Genomic DNA, 26393 nt, shown 5'->3' with positions numbered 1-26393 from the left:
AATCAGACGTTCTATGAAACAAGACTGAAACTTGGGCTGTGGTTCCGTCGTGAGGTCCCATTAAAGGTGGACGAAGACCCCAAGAGACGAAGCGGACGGTCTTGACGAAGGGGCTTGGCTTCTATCTGTCGTGCGCAAAGCGCTTCTTAAGTCACTTTCGCCGCAGTATTTTGTTGTCATGCAGAAAAGCGTAGTAAGATTAGGAAGGGGCTACTAGCGGTCACGGGGCACAACACATCTGGTTCATTATATACACGCGCGCGCATGCACCGTATATTTACGGGTACAAGTATGATCCTTGACGTCTAAAAACTACTGGCAATCATTCAGAGCTGTTCATGACGTCGCTGCGGCCCTGAGAAACACTAAATCAAAACGTATGCCAATTTTCTTTAGTCACATACTAATTTTCCATGTTTTCTGGTGATACGAATTTCGGATGATACGAATATTTTTGGTAGCCCCACGAGATTCGTATCACCGAGGTATTACTGAATTTTGCCGAATAAAATGCATCAAGCCTTGGTATATTTGTTCCGTCGTCGGAGCGGCCCACTACATGCTATATCATGCTCCGAATCACCTAATAAAATTTTGCATCCACCCATACCTTACGAAATTTTCGCAGAGGCCAAATAAAGCAGTTGAAGATCTCGTTAGTAAAGCCACAGGCAGGCTGCCGGAGTTCCTATCAGTTCACCAGCGACAGAAATCAGATAACATTCTGTCAGCTTGTACGACCTAACTTTCGATATCACGTAATTAGACAGCTAAAGCTACAGTTTTAGTTTCCCGATCATGTTGGTGACTTGTGGGTAATCAACAGAATCAGACTTGATGATATTGCCACGTGCGTTTCTTATTATCACTTTTGCTGTATTCTGTTTTCGCCCAGAAAGACTGTCAGCAACGCTCAACGCTAACCGCGCATCATTGTTCAAGAAGCTTCGTGATTATTGTAGATCGTTTTGTTAAGATTGCGCGCAAGACGGGAACACTCGAGGTTATTCTAGAACTTGCACGACAACCAGCAACAACGCTGGAATATTCGACAGCACATGTATAAATGCCGACGCGCTTCACTGCTTGTCAGTTGATCGACGGCCGACGCTCTGTTCGCCGTTATCAGCGCATACCGTGTGTATTCCTGTAAATTTCCTTCCCTTTTCTCGGCCAAAAGTTCGACCAAATAAGGAGTTTCATCTTGGACACGTCGCCTGCGGTCTTCGTCGACGTCACTACCACGTGACATCTGGTAGAGGTGCTGCTTCCTTGATGTTCCGGACACCTACGAAGAGCCCAGAACCAAGCACACAGCGTGAAGAAGACGTCGAAGACCGCGTGCAACAGCGGGCTAGCCGCTGACTGAAAGGACTACCCCCCCCCCCCCCCCCCCCAATACGGACCCCTACCAAACAAGGCAAAAGCCACGGCGACAAAGACAACAAGCACGATGACGGCCGCAGCGAACCCTGCCGCGATAGTAATGCAACCGCCCAGGGAGCCGCCGACGTTCCGTGGTTCGCCATGCGAAGACACCGAAACATGGCTGGAGACGTTTGAAAGGGTCGCAACATTTAACCAATGGAGCGCCGACGACAAGCTGCGCCACTTGTACTTCTACCTGGAAGAAGCAGCAAGGACATAGCTCAAGAACCGGGAGTCCACACTTCGAACCTGGGATCCCTTTCGCAGTGCTTTTTGGAAACGTTCATGAGCGTCGTCCGAAAGGCAAGGGCCGCAACCTTGCTGGAGACATCGGCTCAACTCCCGAACGAAAACGTGACCATCTTCGCGGAAGAAATGACCCGGCTGTTCCGCCACGCTGACCCCAACATGCCTGAAGAGAAGAAGGCTCGTTTCCTCATGCGAGGAGTAAAGGAACAGCTCTTCGCTGGTCTTATGAGGAATCCACCGAATACCGTCCAGGAACTCGTTTCAGAATCCACGACTATCGAGAAGACGCTGTAAATGCGAACCCGCCAGTACAACCGCCGCTTGATCCAAGACAGCGCAGCGGTTCAAGCCGTTGACTCCGACGATCTGCCGCGAGACCATTTGGGCCATAGTGCGCGAAAAACTACGCCGAATGTTCCCGTCGTGCCATCCTCAAGCTGCCTCAATCACAGACATCGTCCGAGAAGAAATACAGAAGTCGCTGGGCATCCCCGAGTCAGCGCAGCCACAGCTGCAAGTAATGAGGTACGCTGCTGCAGCCCGACGCAACGCCCCCGCTCCTAGTCCACGTCAAGGCGCCGCGCCGCCGCAGCAGTTCGGCCGCCACCACCACCGACGTCCTACCGTCCTCCTGTCGCCCAGCGCTATGCGCTGCGCTACGCGCCAAGGAAGACCGACGTTTGGCGCGCCCCTGAACCGCCCGCTCTGCTACCACTGAGGGGAGGCCGGCCACACGTACCGCCGCTGCCATTACCGACAGATGGGGTACGCGGATTCGCCATCAACGCGCCGCGCCCGCAGCCAGGCGAACGGCCTCGTGATATCGACGACTACCTGACCGGAACACAGTGGCAAGAATGACAACCTTCCCGCACGCCGTCACCCGGCTGCTGCATGTCACCGCACCGCCGGCAGTACACTGGCCCAAACCGGGGCCGGTCGCCTAGCCCGTATCCGGGAAACTAAGGGCAGCAACCGATGGAGGGGCCGTTGCTGTACGACGCAATGCCGAAGATCCTCCGCGGCTGCCGACGACGACAACGCCACGAGACCTACAGAACACGACGCGAAGCAGAAACGAAACCTCGCGGACCGAAGAAGACCTGACGACCCAGCATGGAAGCCCCGCAACAATCGACGCAGCCGTGATCCGACACCCTGACTTAACCGCAACGCAAGCCGACGGATTAGAGTCTTCGACGTTCTCATCTGCAGCCACAACATAACCGCTCTCCTCTACACTGGGACCAACTATTCCGTCGTCAGTGGGCCATTTGCCACCAAGCTGATGCAAGTAAAGACCCCTTGGAGTGGGCCCGAAATCCGGACAGCTGGAGACCACCTGATAATGCCGATTGGTGTCTGCATGGCGAGAGTCACCATCCATAACCGCACTTATCCTGCGAGCTTTGTAATCCCACAAAACTGCTCCAGGGATGATATACTTGGAATGGACTTCCTAAGTGACCACGGCGCTGTCATCGACCTGAGGTCTGAGTCGATAACACTAACCTGAGAAAAAGCGGTCCCGCCTCACAAGACTCCAGGGAACCATGCATTGAATGTGATAGTTGAGCAAGTGAGCGTTCCGCCGCGCTCAAAAGTCATTATTTCCGTCGGCACCGAAAAACCTGCGAACCTTGAAGGCGTAATCGAGGGCGATCAGCACCTACTCCTGAACCGTCAAATTTGCGTCGCAAGAGGTATAGCCGAGGTGCATGACGGTAAAGCAAAGGAAGTGCTGACAAACTTCAGCCACGAATATAGGCACCTCAACATTGGTACGACGGTCGCCTACATCGACGAATGTGTGGCCGCAAGCAATGCTTTCGCCTTCGTCGATGCTGCCGAACCTGCTTTGATGAGTCGATGTCCCGAACCAGATTTCGACGTCAACCCGAGCCTTCCGAAGGTGAAGCAAGACCAGCTCAAAGCCCTGCTCCTGCAATACGAGGACTGCTTTTCATCGTCGTTCCGACTTCGGCAGACACCGGTCGCAAGACATCGCAATATAACAGAAGAAAGTACCAGGTCACATCATCAGAGCCCGTACAGAGTTTCGACGCGAGAACGTGAGGCCGTAAAGAAACAAGTCAAAGAATTGATACGCGACGACATCATCGAGCCGTCGAAGAGTCCGTGGGTGTCACCCGTGGTGTTAGTGAAGAAGAGGGATGGGACCGTACGTTTCTGCGTCGATTATCGCCGCCTGAACGAAATCTCGAAAAGGACGTATACCCTCTCCCACGGATAGACGATACCCTGGATCGACTCCACAACGCCAAGTACTTTCCTTCGATAGAACTCAAGACCGACTACTGGCGAATCAAAGTCGAAGAGAGAGACCGAGAAAAGACTGCCTTTATAACACCGGACGGCCTGTTCTAGTTCAAGGTCATGCCCTGCGGTCTTTGCTCGGCACCTGCGACTTTCCAACGAGTCATGGGTACAGTATTAGCTCGCTTGAAGTGGAAAAATTCCCTTGTTTCCTTGACGACGTCGTTGTGTTTTCCTCGAACTTCGACGAACACCTCCAGCGCATTGAATCCGTAATTCAAGCAATCATGAACTACGGGCTCACCCTGAAGCCAGAAAAGTGCGCAAAGCAGCACTTTTCTGGTGCTAGGAGCTCTTGTTCTTGGGTCAAGTGATCAGCAAGATTGGAGTGCGCCCAGACCCGCAGTAAACGATCTGCCTTCATCTGTTAGTGTTGGATGCAGGTTATTTGCAGATGACTGCATCCTGTACAAAGAAATAAACTCACACGAGGACCATATCGCCTTAAATATGGCCTTAGAAGCGGTTTCAGCTTGGTGCAGTCAGTGGCAAATGAACATTAACGAAAAAAAGTCCGCGCTCTTATCTATAACTAGAAAAAAGCATTCATCCGAATTCAACTACGTCATCAATTCAGCTACCCTTTCTAAAGTCACTAAACATAAGTATCTCGGGGTCATTCTGTCACATGACCTACGATGGGACGCTCATATTCACTACATCACATCGTCTGCGCTAAAAAGACTGTTATTTATAAAAAGGCGATTACAGCAAGCACCACCACACACAAAGTTACTGGCGTATAATACACTTATTCGACCCATCCTGGAGTACGCAAACGCTGCCTGGTTCCCGTACACAAAAAAACTAACCAGCAAGCTCGAAGGTGTCCAACGAAAAGCGCTTAGGGTTATTTTTAACAAATTTAATCGAACAGATTCGCCTACAGAATTGCTTAAGAAGGCTGGACTACTAACCATAAAAAACCGGGCGACATTGGCACGCTTAAAGCTAATGTACCAACTGTTACACAGTCAGCTAAACATAGACAAGTCCCGCTACATCAAGCTATCCGCAGCTAGAAATACCCGCCACAAATACTCTCATACCCTTGCCCCTTACAAATATCACACAGATGCTTTCAAATTCTCGTTCTTCCCGCTTGCGATCAGAGAATGGAATAGCCTGTCCCCCTCCATTACCAGTAGCACATCCTTAGCCACTTTCTCAAAACTAGTAGAAGGCGACTTGATAGCCTCGCAAACCTAATATGGTGTTACGTGAACTTTTTTGTTCTTGTTTAAGTAAAGTGCCAATGTGTTTGTACTTTGAAAAAATGTTCTTGTTTGTTTGTTTTTTAATTTCTTATTATTATTTTTTATTTTTTATTTTTTTTATTGACTGTACTAAATCACTGTCTTTGATTGTTCACCTGTTATAATCCCTCTGGGATTGACAGTATGTATAAATAAATAAATAAAATAAATAAAACAGCTGCCATCGCCGCCTTCCCGCCAACCACCGACAAGAAGGGCGTGCGCCGATTTCTCGGCTTCTCAGCTTATTACAGACGCTTTTGCAAAGACTTGACGGATCGCCAAGCCACTAACGTAGCTCACGAAGACCGACGTCGAATTCAGGTGGCAAACAGCGCAAGTCGAAGCATATCAGGAACTGAAACGATGCCTGCGGACGCCTCCGATACTTGCGCATTTTGACGAATACGCCAAAACGGAGATTCACAGCGATGCAAGCAGCGTAGGACTCGGCGCCATTCTGTGAAGCGGACGGACGGACTGGAAAGGGTTATCAGTTATGCTTGCCGGTCGCTGTCTAAAGCAGAGGTCAACTATTCCAGAACAGAAAAGGGGTGCCTCGCCATCATCCGGGCTACGTCAAAGTTTCGCCCCCACCTCTACGGCAGGCCGTTCAATGTTGTGAGCGACCATCACGCCTTGTGCTGGCTAGCTAACCTAAGGGACCCTTCAGGTCGCCTCGCAAGGTATAGCATAAGACTTCAAGAATTCGACATTACCGTCGTGTACAAGTCCGGAAGGAAACACTTCGACGCCGACTGCTTGTCTCGTGCCCCCGTGGACCCTCCACCGCCCGACGACCAGGATTATGACAGCTTCTTGAGAGCCAAAGTGCCGACGACTTCGCCGAACGACAGCGAGCCGACCCGGAACTGAAGGGTCTAGTGGAATACTTCGGGGGGGGGGGGGACCCTCGTTGTCCCAAAAGTATTCAGGCGAGGATTGGGATCATTTTCCTTGAAAAACAACGTCTTCGTAAAGAAGAACTTCTCTCCGGCCTGAGCCAGCCACCTTATCGTTGTACCTTCGGGAATGCGACCAGAAAGTCTGCATGTCCTGCACGACGACCCGGCGGCTGAACACCCCGGGCTTTCCCGCACGCTCGCACGAGTACAGGAAAAGTACTACTGGCCGCGCCTTGCCGCCGACGACAGTCGCTACATGAGGACGTACGGAGGCTGTCAGCGTCGGAAGACACCGCCCACAAGACCAGCAGGCTTCCTTCAGCCGATCAAGCTTCCTCGGCGACCATTCCAGCAGATCGGAATGGACCTCCTAGGGCTGTTCCCAACGTCGATTTGCGGAAATAAATGAATCGTCGTGGCTACCGTATACCTCACCCGCTACGCCGAAACAAAAGACCTGCCGTAAGGCAGTGCTGCTGAGGTAGCCAAGTTCTTCGCTGCGAGCATCGTCCTTGGACACGGCGCCCCAGAGGTTCTCATCACCGACAGAGGTACGATGTTTATGGCTGATCTATCTTAGGCGATCTTGGAATACAGCCACACAAGCCACCACCGGACCACCGCGTACCACCCACAGACCAACGGCCTCGCCGAGCGTGTAAGTAAGACCATCGCCGACATGCTGGCCATGTACGTCGACGTCGAATACAAGACGTGGGACGCCATCCTCCCGTAAGTGAGCTTCGCGTACAACACGGCCGTACAAGAAACGACGCAGATGACGCCATGCAAGTTGGTCTAAGGCGGAGCCCGGCAATGATGCTCGACACCATGTTACTAAACGTGACTGACGAGGAAAGTATCGACGTGAGCACCTACCTACAGCGCGCCGAAGAAGCACGACAGCTCACCCGCCTACGGATCAAGAACCAGCAGACGACAGACAGCCGCCGCTACAACCTTCGTCGAGCCACATGGAATACCAACCCGGTGAACGTGTATGGGTATGGACGCCAATATGCTGACGGGGACTTAGTGAGAAGCTTCTTGGACGATACTTCGGACCGTAGAGGGTGCTTCGACACCTCAGCGCACTCGACTACGAGGTTGTCCTTGACCGCATAACGAACTCTCAGCGGCGCCGTGCGCGACCTGAAGTCGTCCATGTCGTGCGTTTGAAGCCATGTGACGCGCGTTAGTGAATCTGAGGACTGTGCTTTTGCTTTATTATTGTGCTTTCTTGCTTGTACTTATTGTTTAATGTACTTTCTTGCTTGTTGTTATTTATTGTTGAATGCATTGACCCCCCCCCCCCCGTGCTGTGTTTTAAGGATCAGGACGGTGGTTTCTTCAGAGGGGGGCATTGCCACGTGCATTCTTTACTGTCACTTTTGCTGTATTGGGTTTTCGCCCACAAAGACTGCCAGCAACGCTCAGAGCAAACCGCGCCTCATTGTTGGAGAAGCTCCGCAATTATTGTAGATTGTTTTGTTAAGGTTGAGCGCAAGACGCAAACGCTCGAACTTATTCTAAAACTTGGACGACCACCAGCGATAACGTTGGAATATTCAACGGCGCATGCATAAATGCCGACGCTCTTCACCGCTTGTCAGTCGATCGACGGCTGACGCTCTGTTGGCCGCTATCAGCGCATACCGTGTGTATTGCTGTAAGTTAATTTTCAGTTTCTCGGCCACAAGTTCGACCAAATAAAGAGTTTATTCTTGGACACGTCGCCTGCGGTCTTCATCGACGCCACGACCACGTGGCAATATGCCATTCTTTATCACGAGATTAGGCGCCAACTCTCCACCCTCCTGCCAAACCTCCATGTGCAGCGCAGGCACCCTGTCATGCGTATAGAATAGCGAGAACCAAGACGACTTGTTATTTACCCACGGTATACGGTCGCTGTCACCCCTCGCATTCACAATGACACAAATTATTGTACAATCTGCACTTATTGAGCATCTTTCGTCTTCTGCATGGAAAAGGAACATGAACTCGGGCGTTGATTTACGCGAATAATGGCAGCGACTGCGGTGTGTATTACGATTGTTATGACCCTGGTGTCACACCTACAGTGGAGTGCAGTTGGGCTACTGTTACTTCATCGCACGTTGATGTTGATCGAAATGACTATTAGGAAAACACTCTTTTTACAGCGGAACCCTTATTGGTTAGATTTCCAGGTGATCGCTGCGTGCTTAGACCAAACCCACCGGCGCCACCTAGGGAGCAGTGGCGTATTTTAAAGCATTGAAGTCTAAGCTCTTGCACCCTCTTTTGAGTTCCGAAATAAACTTATGCAGCAGAAAAAAATTGCATGTGGAATAAAGAAATACAAAATAAATGTTCTTTGCAGGACGTGATTTGTATTTCGGCCCCCACGCTCCCAAAGCGAGTGCCTTAAAGGGTGAAGATGTTTACTCGCGCCCTAACTTCGTTGCTGACTCTAATACTTATCGCCAGTTATACGACATCACTTCTCACTGTGCGTGTGAAAGATATAATAAAGACAAACTCTAATTTCGTTATAAACGAAAAACCTGTATTCTTAGATATGAAACAAAGAAAGCGCACGAAACATCTCAGCGTTTGGACACACGTCCGCTCTGTACTAGATCTTATGAGCGTCTCCCAAAATACGCATGCACGCAGTCCGTCCCCTGCTGCCGACGTAACCGCACACTACCCCCACAAGCACAACACATGTGGAGCGACGCACTGCTCTTCTGTCAACACCGCGGTCAAAGGTTGCCCCGCCGAGGCTATGCCGGCGGAGGTGGCGCGGTCTCACGGTTTCAGGCCCTCGATGCTGGCACAGAGAGTCCCTGTTGTTGCTTATACCAGTGTAGCTGCTGGCGCCGCTTTCTGCGGCACATTCTTCCTTGGAAGGCGCACTCAAACTGCTCCCTTTGCTTAGCAGATCCCTGCCAGTCGACCAACTGATGGAGTCATCTCGAAGGCAACGCCGAGAATTTTCATTATCTGGACAAAGAAAGGCGCCCACACTGTATGCGGTTGTAGGAAAAGTGATGCCCTTCGGCAACGGTGTCGGCTGGTTCCTCCTGATAGTCAGCATCATTGAGTTTAGCCATGCGTCCCTCAAAAATTGAAGGAATAGCTGGCTTTCGAAGTCGAGGCTCTTTCTTTACGTCTAGCAGGACATTTCCTTTGTGTTCACTGAAGTACCTATCAAAAATGAGGTGCTTCTCGAAGTGTCGAGCACATATTTTGTCCCTGGATTTAAGGGGTCGCTTACTTACAGGAACTTTTTGACGCCACTGATCCAGTAGCTGCGGATAAGATGGGGCCGCGAAGAGCGGAATCTCTTCTCGCCCTTTGCCGTAACCAGATTTACAGCCAGGAAGAAAACAATTCATTGCCTCCTGTCCGGTTGCTTCATATCTTCACACGCAAGTACCAAGACGCCTTGTCCCTTCGAGTATGAAGAAGCACACTGCAGACACGCTAAACAAAGGGTGTAACACGAAAATGTCTAACCAACACTACCGCGCAGACGTCCAGACGTGGAAAACAAGTGTACTTCTGCTCTGCCGCTTTTGTTCAGCATAATTTTTCGTCTTCGTTCACTGATGATATGTTACAATGTTTCGCATATGTGTATAAAAAGCGGTATCATGCTTTTATTTCATATTTTAGTATCAGTACGCATAATATATATGCGGGTTTCTTTGTCATATTGAGAATGCCGAGCGAACGGGTTTCTAGCAGACGACATGCTCTGCGCACACCGTTCCCTGCCGCCGTCGCCGCCGTCCTCCTCCAATTGGCGCATGCGCTCATGAGCGCAGTTGTTGAATGATTTTTATGCGCGTCGACAGATGGCGCTACGCGTTGCGATCAGCAGACAAGCCACTAGATTGAAGCTTAATGGGGCTTACAACTTTATACTGTTTCCTGAGTGACAGTTGCCTGGGTTGTTTTACAGAGAAAGCTGTTATGAGATCATTTCACCGGCCGTTTTTGGCGCCGTAGTTGTCCGCCGCCGCCGCCGCCGCCGCCGATGTCCGTAACCAGTATCGCTCGAAATAAGAAAAAAAAACGGAATAAGAAAAAAATTCCAGGATGGAACGAGGTTCGAACCTGGGCCCTCTGCGTGGGAGCCCAGTATTCAACCTCTGAGCCATGCCGGTGCATGAAACTGCTTTGCAAAAAGGCCCTATACAGGCTTCATGTCGGGAAGGAACCACATTAGCATATGCAATATAGCCTGGTAGAAGAGTAAAATAAGCACCAAGCGTCGCACAACGCGAATTCTGTAACCAGGCATCACACAATGCGAATTGCGCATCGAGTAGGTTGTTGAATGCTTCCAACCCATTACAAAGGACTCTGCCATAAGTCTTAATCGTCATCAGGCCCAGCATCACCAAAGCGCACATAATGCCTTACATGCGTATAGCAGGTACCAACGCTCTCCGTAGAATGACGAAAAATGGCACAGTGCCTGCTGCCCTACTGCTCAAAAATTACAATGATTTATAGCGTAGTGGGTTCCTCGCAAGTGCACTTGTATTGGTTGCCAAGGAAGCCCATAAGCGCATGATCCATTTCCTCGGGGTCTCAGCAAAATTCTTCGCCCCCTCCCGTCTCTCTCCCACGTCAACGTATGTTTACAGCATGACGGGAGAGGGAAATAGCGACCGGGCGTCACCCAATGCAAATTACATAACTGGTGGGCCGCTTAATGATTCCAACCCATTACACAGGGCTGAGCCATAATTCTTCATCGTCATCAGTCGCCGCGTCAACAACGTGCATATAATGCCTTACAGACGTGTAGCTAGTGCCTCGCTTCTCCGCAGAATGACGAATAATGGCTTAGTAGGTGCTTCCCAACTTCACAAAAATTGTGATTTATGGCGTAGTGGGTACCTTTCTAGTGTACTTGTATTGTAGCCCCAAGAGAGCTTAACGGGCTATAGAAACGCCGCTCTTCCAGCTTTCGCTGTGCCTTTGCTGCTGTTTCAGCGCAGGCCTGGCGATTTTTTATTATTTGTTTGTTCGGACACGACGTGGCTGAAAGGTACACACGTGCTTTGCGGTGTAGCATACTTGCGGAGTTTAGTGATATCATTTGGCTTTAAGTGTATCTAATCCGCCGTGTGAACGATCTAGCCATGGTCAAAAAGACCGTAAAGTGTTCAGGGTGCGGAATGGGATAGAAAATAGAGGTTTGTACGGATGAGAAGACAGAGGGAGCTGACGCCAAGTGTAAGCAATGCGAGTTAGAGACGAAAATGGAAATAATGATGGCTGCCCAGAATGAGCTCATGGTAAGAATCGCCGAGCTGGAGAATGCGTTGGCGACAGAGGGGGAAAAAACGATGGCTATGGGGGAAAGGCTTAAGTCAGCCGAGGAGGGGTTAGCAAAGGTAGTCATGGCGAACAAGGAAGCACGCGAAAGCGGGAACAGAGGGACATCGACCCCCACAGTGGTAGACGCGAAGGGGGAAACAGGTTTGGAAAAGACAGGTGCAAGGGTCACAGGACCCAGCTTCCGCGAAGTCGTTTTGGGAAGGGGAGGGGACAATACAGCAGCAGTGGCACGCGCTAGTAACCGAGGCAGTGGCCAGGTGCGGGACAGTCCAGCAGAAAAGTCGGAGCACGTGATAATCGCCGGGGACTCAAATTTAGTTAGATGCGCAGAAGCAGTCAAGGAAAGGGTGAGAGGCGACAAACGAGTTTTAATAGGGAAGTTCCCAGGACATGGGCTGGGATCAGTGATGAGACAAGCTAGCGCAAAACTCGCAACTAAGGCTAACGGACGTAACCTCGTGATAATCGCGGGAGGTCTAAACGACGTCTTGAATAAAGAATCAGCCGAACTAGCGACCACATTAGCGAAAGGGGTAGATGACATGCGCGCCATTTCCCCTCAGGTGCAGATAGTGGTATGCACAATACCGGAGGTACCGGTGCGTGACGGCAACCTGCAAAGAGCGGTTGTCGACGCAAACGAAGAGATATGGCAGATGAGTCGAGAGAAAGGCATCGAGGTAGTGGAAATAAACAGAGAGGTGCACAGGTGGGGTGGTTTTCGAAGAGACGAAATACACTTCGATAGGAGGCTTGGTCATGAGGTGGGTTGGCGACTTGCGGGACGCGCAGTAGCTTTTTTGGGGGGCACGTGGGCCCTTCGGTGCCCAGGGTAGCTTGTAATGAGGAAAACAACCAGGTGGACTCTTTGACAGGCAGTATAGCGAAAAACCAGAGAGAAGGTAAAAGAAGGGAGAAGAAGGCGCGTGTTGCAATTAGTTATATTAACATGCAGGGTGGCAGAAAAAAGGCAAAATGGTTTGAGATTGAGGAACAGTTAAACAAGGAACTGATAGGTGTTTATGCGGTTACAGAAACACACCTTAGAGACTTGGAAGAGCCACCACATCTTGACATTTATATTTGGGAAGGATGTAACAGGATCACATCAGAAAGGAGAGGTGGGGGTGTTGGAATGCTAATTCATAGCAGAACAAAATGGGATAGAGTGAAACAGACGTGTTCAGAGCACCTCTGGGTTTCGGGCACAGCAGGTGGAAAGAAAACGTGGCTAGGTGTAGCTTACTTGTGGACCGGGAAGAACTGCAGAGAAAAGAATCTGGAGATAGTGAAATGCATAAGCACCGATATTAAAGAATTTGGTCATGATGCCGAAATAATCCTTCTAGGGGACATGAACGCTCACATTCATGACCTTGACGGACATTCAGACACCAATGGCAAGTTATTGCTAGATCTCTGCGAGCAACATAGTCTTCAAATAGTTAACGTGGGGCCTAAGTGTGAGGGGCAGATCATGTGGGAAGGCGGAAACAGGCAATCGAGCATTGATTATTGTCTCATGACAGAAGGAATATATGACAAACTTAGAAGGATGAGAATAGACGAGGAAGGCATTAACAGCTTGGGTAGTGATCATAAACGCATAATATTACAAATGGGATATAAAACTGAAAATAAGAACATAGAATCAAAGTTTGGCAGCTTGTATCTAAATTACAAACAAATAACAAATATAGCCGCAAGAGTCGAGGAAAAAGTAGACGAACTACCAGGCAAAGACTGGAAGTATAGTGAGCTGCTACATGTAATCACGAAAGAAATGGAAAAAGAGAAGAAAACTATTTGTTGGAAAGGAAAGAGAAAGCCAAAAAGTTGGTGGAACAAAGTAATCCGGGAGGCGATCGAGAAGCGACGCGAGGCATCACGCGAGCACAGACAAGCAAAAAAGGAGAAGCGGCCACAGGACGAAGTCAACCAAATATGGGAAATATATTTAGAGCAAAACTCCATTGTGCAGAAATTAGTCGAGGCAAAAACTAAAGGTGAAAGTGAACGCTGGATGACAGAGATTCCCGAAAAAATGAAGGCCGCGCCTAGGATATTTTGGAGCCACCTAAAAGCGCTAGGTAGGAAGTCTGTCACAATGCAACAACGTTTGGTAGATGAAGGAGGAAATCAATTGGAAGGGCATGAAGCGCTAGGTTACATCCGAAAGATAACAGCCGATTCTTTTAAAAAGGTCACTCAGGGGATTCGCCCGGTGAGTAAAAGTACGCAAAGGCTTGCAACCGACGAAGATGTAGTACTAGAGAATTTCCATTGGAATAAGGCCGAAGGAAAAATTCCTAAGCGCACTACTCCGGGCTTAGATGGGGTTCCCGTCAGCCTCATTAACGAAGTCGGACATAACACTAAAGAAGCACTGCTGAAAGCCGTAGAAAAGTGCTTACAGGAGAGGGAAATACCAGACAGTTGGCGAAAAAGTAGAATGAACTTAATCTATAAAGGCAGGGGAGGAAAGGATAACATTTACTCGTATAGACCGCTAACCATTACATCGGTGCTATACAGGATGGCGATGCAGGCAGTAAAATTAAAAATAGAAGCGTGGGTAGAACAAAATGATATTTTGGGAGAACTTCAGAATGGATTTCGAGTCGACAGGCGGTTAGACGATAATCTGTTTATTCTTACCCAGTGTATAGAAATATCGAAAACAGAAAACAGGCCCTTATACGTAGCTTATCTAGATATTACCGGGGCGTATGACAACGTAAATCAGGAAATTTTGTGGGATATACTGAAAGAAGTGGGCATAGGTGACGACTGTATACAGCTTTTGAGGGAAATATACCGAGAAAATACAGTTTGTATAGAATGGGCAGGAATAAGTAGCAAGAACAGCGTTGAAATTAGCAAGGGGCTGAGACAGGGATGCGCTTTGTCCCCGCTGTTATTCATGCTGTACATGGTGAGGATGGAAAAAGCGCTAGAAGGTAGCAACATTGGATTTAATTTGTCGCACAAACAGGTTGGCGCGATGGTTGAGCAGAAGCTTCGAGGTCCATTTCATGCTGATGATATTGTTTTATTTGCGGACAGTCAAGATGATATACAGCGACTGGCGGATATATGCGGAAGGGAATGTGAGGCTCTAGGACTAGGATCTAGTGCAACAAAATGCAGATTGATGGTATTCAATGATCACGAAGACCATGCGGTCTTCATACAGGGCCAAAAATACCGAGGGTAAGCGAGTACAAGTACCTCGGAGTATGGGTAAATGAGGGGGACAGATATATGGAGGTACAAGAGAAAGCATCGGTGGCAAAGGGAAAGAGGAATGCTGCAATTATGAAGCACAGAGCTTTATGGGGACACAATAGGTACGAGGTGCTTCGAGGGCTGTGGAAGGGTGTGATGATACCGGGGCTTACGTTTGGGAACTCGGTGGTGTGTATGAAGTCAGAGGTACAATCAGGAATGGATGTAAATCAAAGGACGGTGGGCCGCCTCGCGTTGGGCGCTCACGGGAAGACGACAAATGAGGCTGTAAAGGGCGATATGGGATGGACAGGCTTTGAAGTGAGGGAAGCTCAGAGCAAAATGAGATTCGAAGACAGGCTGAGGAAAATGAAGAAGAGTAGATGGGCAGAGAAGGTTTTCAAGTATTTGTATAGAAAAAGCGTTGACACGCAGTGGAGAAAAATAACTAGGAGGCTCACCAGTAAATATACGGCTAGCAGTGCGGGCGATATGGCAACAAGGAGCATTAAACGGAAGGTCAAAGAGGCGGAGAGGACTTATTGGATGACAGCAATGGAAAAGAAGCCGGCTCTGGGTAACTACCGAAAGGGAAAAAAACGAAATAAGGAGGGAAAGGTTTTACGATAATTCAAAGGGAAGCGCTTTGCTATTTGAAGCATGGTCGGGCGGCCTTAGAACGCGTAGCTATGAAGCGAGATTCAGTAACGAAGAAGAACAATGTACATGCTGCGGGGGAACTAAGGAAACGATGGAACATGTACTGATTGAATGTGGCGATATTCACCCAGGTATACATGTGGGCACGAGTCTACAAGAAGCCTTGTGTTTTAGGGACAACAATGGAAAGCTGAACACGTCCGCGATAGAAATAAGTAAGAGACGGTTAAAGTATTGGTGGCAGAAAAGTAGAGATAAAGTACAGAAATGAATAATGGGAAAAAATAAGGTCATTCTGCCTTAAGAGGCAGAGAGATGGACAGTGAATTTATAATTTTTTGGTATAATAACATAGATCTAATCAGTGTAGATAAGGTATTAAGCCAACTTGAAACAAGGAAGTTTTTTTTTTCTTCGAGGCCTGGTGGCAGACAGGTCACCGCCCCGTTATAAAGGGGACGCTCATAGCATCCATCCATCCATCCGGGAAGCTGGCGCTGAACGGCCGCGCGTATCACAAAGCTCACGAATTCGTGTTTGCATCCGAGTTAAATTCCATTTGTGCTTCTTGCAGGCTTTCACAGGTACAGGGGGATGGAAAGAAAGGCGATTATAGCGGCACACTGCTTTCATCACGCTCTAACCGTGGTGGCAATAAAAAGACGCTAGATGGTCTTCTATTGTGCCATGGATGACGCTGTCTTTTCATCAATCGTCCAGGCTATAACCACTTGAAAGTAAATGCGAAACAGCAATGAATGCAGATGTCGCATGTTCGCGTGTCTTTTCGTCCCCGCTGTATACGTATTTTGCAGGCAGTCTGTCAGTCCGTGCTGCCGGTTCGATACTTGCACTCGAGTTTAATAGTATTCGCGTTTTATTTTCTATTTCAGGCTATTGCAACCGCTCCAATGCCTTAGTATGTCATATTGTTGTGTTCCAGTCTGCAAATGGAACCGAAAGACATCACGATTGTCTTTTTTTTATTTCCCTTTATTGTTAAAGAAAAAGTCTCACAGGGTCCCTTATACATTCATCTAAGACGACTGAAAGGCGAAAGCCATCTTCTTCTTTTTCTTTCAGTCAATGAATTGAACATTTCCCGCCTCCCTCCGAGATACCTGAGAATCCAGATACTGAGGCTACAACAATCCGTCGACAAATACAAAGACGAGCTCAAGCAACTAACAGGCCGCGCCATCTTTCGCGCCTTTCACATTGGCTCAAGTTGAAAGTCGTCACTACGATTTTATGCTTGAACGACAACGTCTGTTCACATACACCGGTCAGTGTTGCAGGAAGCGCGCGGCATATGTAGCTGTTTTTGTTTGTTTTTCGTACCACCACGATTTAACTGGTTTAAGCTCAGAAATGGTGGAATCACTTGGCATAGTTCCTTTTTTCTGGCACCAGCTGTTGCTTTCTCCCGGTGGCAACAAATGTAATTCTCAAAAGCTTTACGATGAGAACGGGCGATCACGTATATCGCTGGAAGCAGTCTAGTGACATTTCATGCTATTTAGCGCATGAACTCCAGGCTTGCGCATAGTGTGCTACACCAGTAGAAGGTAGCACGCATCGGGGAACTTTAAGCGCCCAAGCTTTCAGTATTAGCTCTTGGCAAATGCTGCTTTCAAAATTCGACTTTCAGACAGTCAAAAACCGACTCTCAGTCAAGCGAACGTAACGGTGACAAAACAATTTTCCGCGCATCACTGGCATGCGCTCTTTGGTATCGGGCTCGAGCGTCTCGATCAAATAGCCGCGAAAGACATGCCTTCAAAATGGGCTGGTTGCCCAGAACGACAAGTGCTTCACGATTCCAGTTTACGAGTTTTAATTATACTTTAAACAACGCAAATACAGCCGAAAATTGAACAATATAGAAGCTTCCAATGCATCCGCGGCATTCGTTTCCGCGAACGACGACGCGTCGGCAGGTCTAATGCGGAAGCGACCGTCGGTGGCCGACGGTCGGTTCCCATTGCGCTCGGCTCCTTCGCCCAGGCACAGAAAAATAGAGGAGGCGCTGCGTACAGCTCATAGCGAGTGCGACCGATCTTAGCGCAAGTGGCTGGCGAAGGTTGAGGAATGCGCATTTTAGCGTCATAAGATTTTCACTGTTACAATAAAGTGCAAGCCAGGTAAGCGAAAGTGCGAGAATCGCCAGAGAAGCGTTTGCATTATGGTTATTTCGACCTGCGTTGCTTTTCTGGCGTAGATGCCGCGCCTGCCGCGGCACCGCATGTCCGATCGGACGCCAGATCGTAACGTCGCAAAGTATTCATCAAGTAAGACCGAAAGTCGAGCTAGTTGGTAGAAATTCATCTTGAGTAGCTTTTAGCGCAAAAAAAAGGACAAGGACACAGAGGGAGGAAACAAGACCCGCGCTGGTCTTGTTTCCTCCCTCTGTGTCCTTGTCCTTTTTTTGCGCTAAAAGCTACTCAAGATGAAGTATTCATCAGCCAGCTCTAGTAAAAGATCGTCGCAAGTGTATTTGTGAGCGCGTGGCTACAACTCTGAGACTTGTGCATGAGCGGCTGTACTGCATTGAGCCGATATAATGGAGTCCCAGCTCATATTTGGAAATTACTAATGAAAACATGTTTAATATTATGCTGCTGTATAGTAAAAGATCGGTGTTCCCACAGTGTCGCAATAGATCAATAAATACTTACACGTGTTCCGTCTACATTTGCTGTTTAAATACTCGCAGCAGAGCTGTTGCCACTGACACTGGAAAGGGGGCAAATCATCATGGATATATATACCGGTTACCGAGTGTGTGGTTTTATGCAACGCCAGTAGTACATATGTATAGTGTTGCTGTGTTGTGTATGAATGAATGTGCGGATGTGAGTTATGTGTGTGTGTGTGAGGTAAGCTTCAGGCATTCCAGCAAGGTTCACTGTTACATTCTAAAAAACGCAGGACGGTTTTCTTTTTCCCCCTTTTTTAGACCTTAGTCCTTGCAGCAAGAGTGATTCTACTCTTGGAGAGAGTTCATGCACTCTAGTCCAACCAGCATGGCAAAACTTTGCGAGGGAGTAGAGTAATTCCAGCCGAGATTGTATGTACTCCATTTCGAAAGTGTGTCTTTATTGTGGCGAGGGAGCTAGTTTACTCTAGTTAGCCAGAGTACCAGACCTCTATCGAGAGAGTGTACCTACTCTGTGCAGCAGAGAGTTCCCAGCACTCCTGAAAAGGGAGCGAAATATGGGACAAGCGTTTACTCTCCCAAAGAGAGTTACTAGTACTCTCTTCCCGCTGTGAGTGTATTGCCACGTACGTTTCTGATCACTTCTGCTGCATTCGCCCACAAAGGCTGTCGGCAACGCTCAGCGCAAACCGCGCCTCATTCTTCGAGAAGCTTCACGATTATTGTAGATGATTTTGTTAAGATTGCGCGCAAGACGCGAACGCTCGAGCTCATTCTAGAGATTGCGCAACCACCAGCGATATCGCTGGAAAGTTCGATAGCGCCTGTATAAAAGCCGACGCGCTTGACCGCGTGTCAGTTGATCGACGGACGACGCCCTGTTCGCCGCTATTATTGTACAGCGTGTATTGCTGTAGTGCTAGTTCTCATTTTCCGGCCACAAGTTCGGCCAAATAAACAGTTTCATCCTGCAAACGCCGACTGCTGTCTTCGTCGACGTCACGACCACGTGACATCTGGTGGAGGTGCTGCTTCTCCCATGATCCGGACGCCCCCGCGAAGCTCTGACCCAAGCCCAAGCCGCGAAGAGGACGGCAGCAAAGAAAACCGGGATCGTCGAACAAGCCGCAGGCAGAAGGGACTGCAGCCAGAGCACGGGCTCCTTCCCGAACAAATCAGGCAGCCCCAGGTCACAACACCCACCGCAGCGACAATGACCGACACCGTGCAGCCTGCGCCGATCCTGCTCCGGCAGCCCAAGGAGCCGCCAACCTTCCGCGGGTCGTCATTCGAAGACCCGAACACCTGGCTCGAAACTTTCGAAAGGGTCTCAACATTCAACAACTGGGACTCCAAGGACAAGCTGCGTCACGTTTACTTTTACCTTGAAGACGCAGCAAGGACCTGGTTCGAGAATCGGGAGTCCACTCTTCAAACTTGGGACACCTTTCGAAGCCCTTTCCTGCAGACGTTTGCAAGCGTCGTTCGAAAGGAAAGGGCCGCAACCTTGCTGGAGACACGGGTTCAGCTCCCGAACGAAAACGTGACCATCTTCGCGGAAGAAATGACCCGGCTGTTCCGCCACGCTGACCCCAATATGCCTGAAGAGAAGAAGGTTCGTTTCCTCATGCGAGGAGTAAAGGAACAGCTCTTCGCTGGACTTATGAGGAATCCACCGAATACCGTCCAGGAATTCGTCTCAGAAGCCACGACCATCGAGAAAACGCTAGAAATGCGCACCCGCCAGTATAATCGCCGATCTATCCAAGACAGCCCCGCTGTTCATGCGCTCGGCTCCGACGACCTGCGCGAAACGATCCGAGCGATCGTGCGAGAGGAACTGCGCAAGCTGTTGCCCTCACCCCAGCCTCAAGTGGACTCCATCGCAGACGTCGTTCGAGAAGAAATCCAGCAATCGCTAGGCACCCTTGAACCGCCACAGCCTCAGCTGCAAGCCTTGAGCTACGCCGCTGCCGCCCGACGCTACGCTCCCCCGCCGCGCCCGCGTCAAGACACCGCATCGACGCAGTTCCGTCGTCAGACACCACCGCAATCATCGACGCCCTACCGCCCACCTGGCGGCCAGCACTACACCCCGAGGAAGACCGACGTTTGGCGCGCCCCTGACAACCGCCCGCTCTGCTACCACTGCGGGGAGGCCGGGCACACGTACCGCCGCTGCCAGTACCGACAGATGGGGCTACGCGGATTCGCCGTGAACGCGCCGCGCCCGCAGCCAGGCGAACGGCCTTGCGACATCGACGACTACCTCACCGGAACACAGTGGCAACAACGACGACCTTCCCGCTCGCCGTCGCCCGGCCGCTACATGTCACCGCACCGCCGGCAGTACACTGGCCCAAACCGGGGTCGGTCGCCTAGCCCGTATCCGGAAAACTAAGGGCAGCAACCGATGGAGGCGCGGTTGCTGAACGACGAAACGTTGAAGATCCTCCGCCGTCGACGACGACGCCGCGACGAAGTTCCGAGCCCCCGCCGCACGCCGAACGACGTCCTGACGACGAAACTTTGCGACCCGTGGAAGCAGACCTGACGACGCAACGCGGAAGCAGCGGTGCAAACCGACGTAGCCGCGACCCGACGCCGCGACGTACACGCAACGCAAGACGGCGGACTAGCGACCTCGACGTGCTATTCGACGGACACAACGTTACCGCTCTCGTCGACACTGGGGCCGACTATTCTGTCGTCAGTGGGTCATTCGCCGCGAAGTTGAAGAAAGTTAGGACTGCTTGGGAAGGTCCTGAAATCCGCACCGCTGGAGGTCATTTGATAACGCCGGCTGGAGTCTGCACAGCAAGAGTCAGCATCAGTGACCGAACCTATCCTGCGAGCTTTCTTATCCTGCAGCACTGTTGTAGGGACGTGATACTTGGGATGGAATTCCTAAGTGAACACGGTTCCGAAATAGACCTGAGATCTGAGTCAATAACACTAACCTCAGAAAAAGCGCTGCCGCCACACACGACGCCAGGAAAGCCCGTATTCAATGTGATAGAAGAGCACGTCACCATTCCGCCTCTCTCCAGCGTCATCATTTCCGTCGGCACCAAAGAACACGCAGACCTTGAAGGTGTCATCGAGGGCGATCAGCACCTACTTCTCAACCGTCAGATTTGCGTCGCAAGAGGCATAGCCGAGCTGCGTGGTGGCAAAGCAAAGGTAGTGCCGACAAATTTCAGCCACGAATATAGGCACCTCAACATTGGTACGACGGTCGCCTACATCCACGAATTCGTGGAATCCAGCAATGCTCTCGCCCTCTTCGATGCTACCGAACCTGCTTCGACGAATCGACGAAACCAACCAGATTTCGACGTCAACCCGAGCCTCCCGAAGCACGAGCAAGACCAGCTAAAAACCCTGCTCCTACAATTCAAGGACTGCTTCTCGTCGTCATCAAGAATTCGACAGACCCCAGTCGCGAAACATCGCATCATAACAGAAGAAAGTGCCCGACCAATCCGTCAGAGCCCGTACCGAGTTTCGACGCGAGAACGCGAGGCCGTCAAGAAACAGGTCGACGAAATGCTACGCGACGACATCATCCAGCCGTCCAAGAGTCCGTGGGCGTCACCGGTGGTGTTAGTGAGGAAGAAGGATGGAACCCTACGTTTTTGCGTCGACTATCGTCGCCTGAACAAGGTCATGAAGAAGGACGTGTACCCTCTCCCACGAATAGACGACGCCCTAGATCGACTCCACAACGCCAAGTACTTTTCGTCGATGGACCTCAAGACCGGCTACTGGCAAATCGAAGTCGACGAGAGAGACCGAGAAAAGACTGCCTTCATAACACCAGACGGCCTGTACGAGTTCAAGGTCATGCCCTTTGGTCTTTGCTCGGCGCCCGCGACTTTCCAACGCGTTATGGATACAGTACCGGCAGGCTTGAAGTGGCAGATGTGCCTTGTGTACTTGGACGACGTCGTTGTGTTTTCCTAAAATTTCTACGAACACCTTCGACGCCTTGAAGCTGTACTTCAAGCAATCAAAACCTCCGGACTCACCCTGAAGCCTGAACAGTGCCGCTTCGCGTACGAGGAGCTCTTGTTTTTGGGTCACGTGATCAGCAAGAATGGTGTTCGCCCGGACCCGCGGAAAGCAGCTGCCATCGCTGCCTTCCCGCCACCCACCGATAAGAAGGCCGTACGCCGTTTTCTCGGCTTGTGCGCCTACTACAGACGCTTCGTCAAGGAATTTTCACGAATAGCCCAGCCACTAATGCACCTGACGAAGACCGACGTGCCATTCAAGTGGGAAACGGCGCAAATCGAGGCGTTTCAAGAACTTAAACGACGCCTTCAGATGCCTCCAATACTAGCGCATTTCGACGAAGACGCCGATACGGAAATCCACACCGACGCAAGCAGCCTAGGACTCGGCGCCGTCCTCGTGCAGAAGACTGAAGGGCTGGAGAGGGTCATCAGTTATGCTAGCCAGTCGCTATCAAAGGCAGAAATCAACTATTCCACAACGGAAAAGGAGTGCCTGGCCATCATCTGGGCAACATCGAAGTTTCGCCCCTACCTCTACGGCCGGCCCTTCAAGATTGTGAGCGACCACCACGCCTTGTGTTGGCTAGCTAACTTGTAGGACCCTTCAGGTCGCCTCGCACGGTGGAGCCTACGACTGCAAGAATTCGACATTCACGTCGTTTACAAGTCCGGAAGAAAACACTCTGACGCCGGCTGCCTGTCTCGTGCCCCCGTGGACCCGCCGCCGCATGACGACCAGGATGATGACTGCTTCTTGGGAACCATAAGTGCCGACGACTTCGCTGAACAACAGCGATCCGACCCGGAACTCAGAGGCCTTATGGAATACCTCGAGGGCAAGAACGCCGTCGTTCCGAAAGTGTTCAAGCAAGCACTGACGTCGTTTTTCTTACGTAACGGCGTTCTCCAAAAGAAAAACTTCTCGCCACATCGAGCCAAGTACCTTCTCGTGGTGCCTCAAGAATTGCGACCAGAAGTCCTCGGGGCCCTGCACGACGACCCGACAGCAGGACACCTCGGTGTTTCCCGAACGCTGGCAAGAGTACAGGAAAAGTACTACTGGCCGCGCCTTGCCGCCGACGTCACTCGCTACGTAAGGACATGCCGAGACTGTCAGCGACGCAAGACACCGCCAACAAGACCAGCGGGCTTTCTTCAGCCGATCGAGCCACCTCGGCGACCGTTCCAGCAGATCGGGATGGACCTCTTGGGGCCGTTCCCAACGGTAACTAGCGGTAATAAGTGGATCGTCGTAGCTACCGACTACCTGACCCGCTACGCCGAAACAAGGGCCCTACCTAGAGGCAGTGCTGCCGAGGTAGCGAAGTTCTTTGTTGAAGACATCGTTCTGCGTCATGGCGCCCCAGAGATCCTCATCACCGACAGAGGTACGGCGTTTACAGCGGAGCTAACTCAGGCGATCTTGAGGTACAGCCAGACAAGCCACCGCCAGACCACTGCCTACCACCCTCAAACCAATGGCCTCACCGAGCGGCTAAATAAGACCATCGCTGACATGCTGGCCATGTACGTTGACGTCGAGCACAAGACGTGGGATGCCATCCTTCCGTACGTGACCTTCGCATACAACACGGCCGTCCAAAAAACGACGCAGATGACGCCGTACAAGTTGGTCTACGGAAGGAGTCCGGCGACGACACTCGACGCCATGCTACCGAACGTCACCGACGAAGAAAACCTCGACGCCGCCGCTTACTTACAACGTGCCGAAGAAGCTCGACAGCTCGCCCGCCTGCGCATCAAGACCCAGCAGCACACCAACAGCCGTCGCTACAATCTTCGACGACGATTCGTGGAGTACCACCCCGGCGACCGTGTCTGGGTCTGGACGCCAATACGACGACGTGGACTGAGCGAGAAGCTTCTTCGACGATACTTCGGACCGTACAAGGTACTTCGACGTCTCGGCGCACTCGACTACGAGGTTGTCCCCGACGGCATCACGAACTCTCAGAGGCGCCGAGCTCGACCCGAGGTCGTGCATGTGGTGCGCCTTAAACCGTACTATGCTCGTTAACGCACCTGAGGACTGTAATGTTTGTCTGCTTAGTTTTCTTTAGTATTGCATGGATTCATGTTCTGTTTTTAAGCATCGGGACGATGCTTTTTCAGAGGGGGGCATTGCCACGTACGTTTCTGATCACTTCTGCTGCATTCGCCCACAAAGGCTGTCGGCAACGCTCAGCGCAAACCGCGCCTCATTCTTCGAGAAGCTTCACGATTATTGTAGATGATTTTGTTAAGATTGCACGCAAGACGCGAACGCTCGAGCTCATTCTAGAGATTGCGCAACCACCAGCGATATCGCTGGAAAGTTCGATAGCGCCTGTATAAAAGCCGACGCGCTTGACCGCTTGTCAGTTGATCGACGGACGACGCCCTGTTCGCCGCTATCATTGTACAGCGTGTATTGCTGTAGTGCTAGTTCTCATTTTCCGGCCACAAGTTCGGCCAAATAAACAGTTTCATCCTGCAAACGCCGACTGCTGTCTTCGTCGACGTCACGACCACGTGACAGTATGAAGGAAACGGCAATTGAGCTTTCTGTTACAAGCACTACATGAGGTACTGCAGCGTGTTGTTGCCAGAGAAGTAAAGGTCATATATCCGCATGAAACTCGAAATACTCTCCCCTTTACAACATGACAGAATAATTGATGTGCGGCATTTTCCTGAAGTAGAATGCTACAAAGGAACATGTGGCTATGAGATATAGGCAGGTGTTATGTTATCAAGAGATGTTTACATCGTTCAGTTTTTTTAACGATCAACAAAAGCGTAAAACGTGACAGTTGTGTTTTTGACGCCACCATCAGACGGCTGCTGCATTGGAAAAAAATTACACCATCTCCCGCTAATGGGGACCATGAGGCGATGCGAAGCCGGAGCATTTGCACGATCGCGCTCTGTTGGCGTTCGTTGGGCATGCTACCGACCTCCCGTCGTGGAGCGCGAAGAGGAACGCTACGCGCGTCGTGTCTTCCCTCTGGCTGGCCGTTAATTCTGACAGCGCGAGCGGGGGACGCGGTTGACAGGCGCGCGAGGGTGAGCATAGGATAGGAGAGAGAGTGAAAGGGGACGCGCATGCGCTGGCGCTTGTCGCGGCGTTCCCCAGGAGAGGGGGAGTGGAGAGGGGGAAGAGGTGAGTGGAGAGGATGTGTGTGTAGAGGAGGTGTGTAGAAAGGGCTTGCGCACGCACGGTAAGGGTGGTGACGCCGCACACCACCACCGGATTGAACTCGGCTATAAGATGCTTCGCATCTCAAAGAGAATATGATTGCGACGTTCTCCTAATGCAGGGGCTGCAGTTTCGCTCAGCCATCGGAGCTAGTATTCGCTCTAGTAATGTGAAAGGTGTGAGTCGATTAGAAGACAGCGCGCAAAGGAAAGCACTTCTGATCTGAGGTTGCCCGAGACATCGCTAATAGTTACGTTATAAAGATATTAGGCAAAAAAAACCGTGTGCAGACCTCTAGGAGAATAAATATGGAAGAGAAGATACTGAACACTCGAAAATAGCATTAGTGCAACAGAAAGATTTTATTCTTTGACAGCTTCATTCGGGTGGGGTGATTGTGCCTTTTTAACGTAATATTTACCATGTAAAATGAGATGAGGCATGAAAATGAAAGATTTTTTTTTCTAAATCTTACCTTGCACACCTACCAAGCATACCAGGAAAACGAACAGGCTTGTTAGTTTTATCATCTTCCAGATTCTCGAACGCAATGTGAGGCCATTGTTAGGACCCTGTATGTCTCACCACATGAGAAGAGATCCCTCTTTTTTCTTCGGCTTTCTAACGCGCATTTTCTAGCTAAAAATTTTACCGATTAGATGGAACCGAGGAACAATTATTCATTGTTTTAGAGCATTGTACTTGATATCCAAGAAAAGTGTTTGTAAGGATATGTCAGCGATTTGATGTTGCGCACTTTTATTTTTTTTTCCAGTTCCCCATAAACGAGACAATATTTTTTTGTTAAAAATGCAAGACAATATAATTTGTCTACGACATACTTTAGTGTTGCGTCCTCTCAGTACTGTTCAAGGTATTTACTTAACGAAAATACAAATATCGGTAGCACTCCACAACACTGTCACACAACTTCTGCGAGGCAAGCGAATTTCACATTTGACGCTGCACTGCTGCACAGAATGAGCCAGAGAAGCGGGAAATTAAAGGTTGTTTCTTGTGAATAAGGGTAAGTATATCATTTTTTAATTTTTTTGGCTGATAGGGTAATCGCAACAGCAATTGTACAAACGCTCCGAGTGCATTCTT

At 50.2% G+C, this 26393-nt stretch overlaps 1 protein-coding gene across 2 annotated transcripts in view; it reads left to right on the top strand.

The window, feature by feature from the left end:
• Positions 1 to 26393, top strand: part of LOC119373964 (actinia tenebrosa protease inhibitors) — a 90517-nt gene that overhangs the window by 30874 nt on the left and 33250 nt on the right. The window contains exon 5 of one of the 2 annotated variants that reach the window (XR_005180037.2): positions 16493 to 16507. The exons of the other annotated variant lie outside the window; for it this stretch is intronic. The gene's annotated coding sequence lies outside the window, so the exon portion shown is untranslated. Of the gene's footprint in view, positions 1 to 16492; positions 16508 to 26393 lie in introns of those variants that run through there. 2 annotated transcript variants of the gene reach the window in all.

This window comes from Rhipicephalus sanguineus, chromosome 11 (assembly GCF_013339695.2).
Source record: "Rhipicephalus sanguineus isolate Rsan-2018 chromosome 11, BIME_Rsan_1.4, whole genome shotgun sequence".
NCBI classification, from domain to species: Eukaryota; Metazoa; Arthropoda; class Arachnida; order Ixodida; family Ixodidae; genus Rhipicephalus; species Rhipicephalus sanguineus.
Note: the sequence above shows the minus strand (reverse complement) of the source record. Positions and strands in the feature narration are given on the sequence as shown.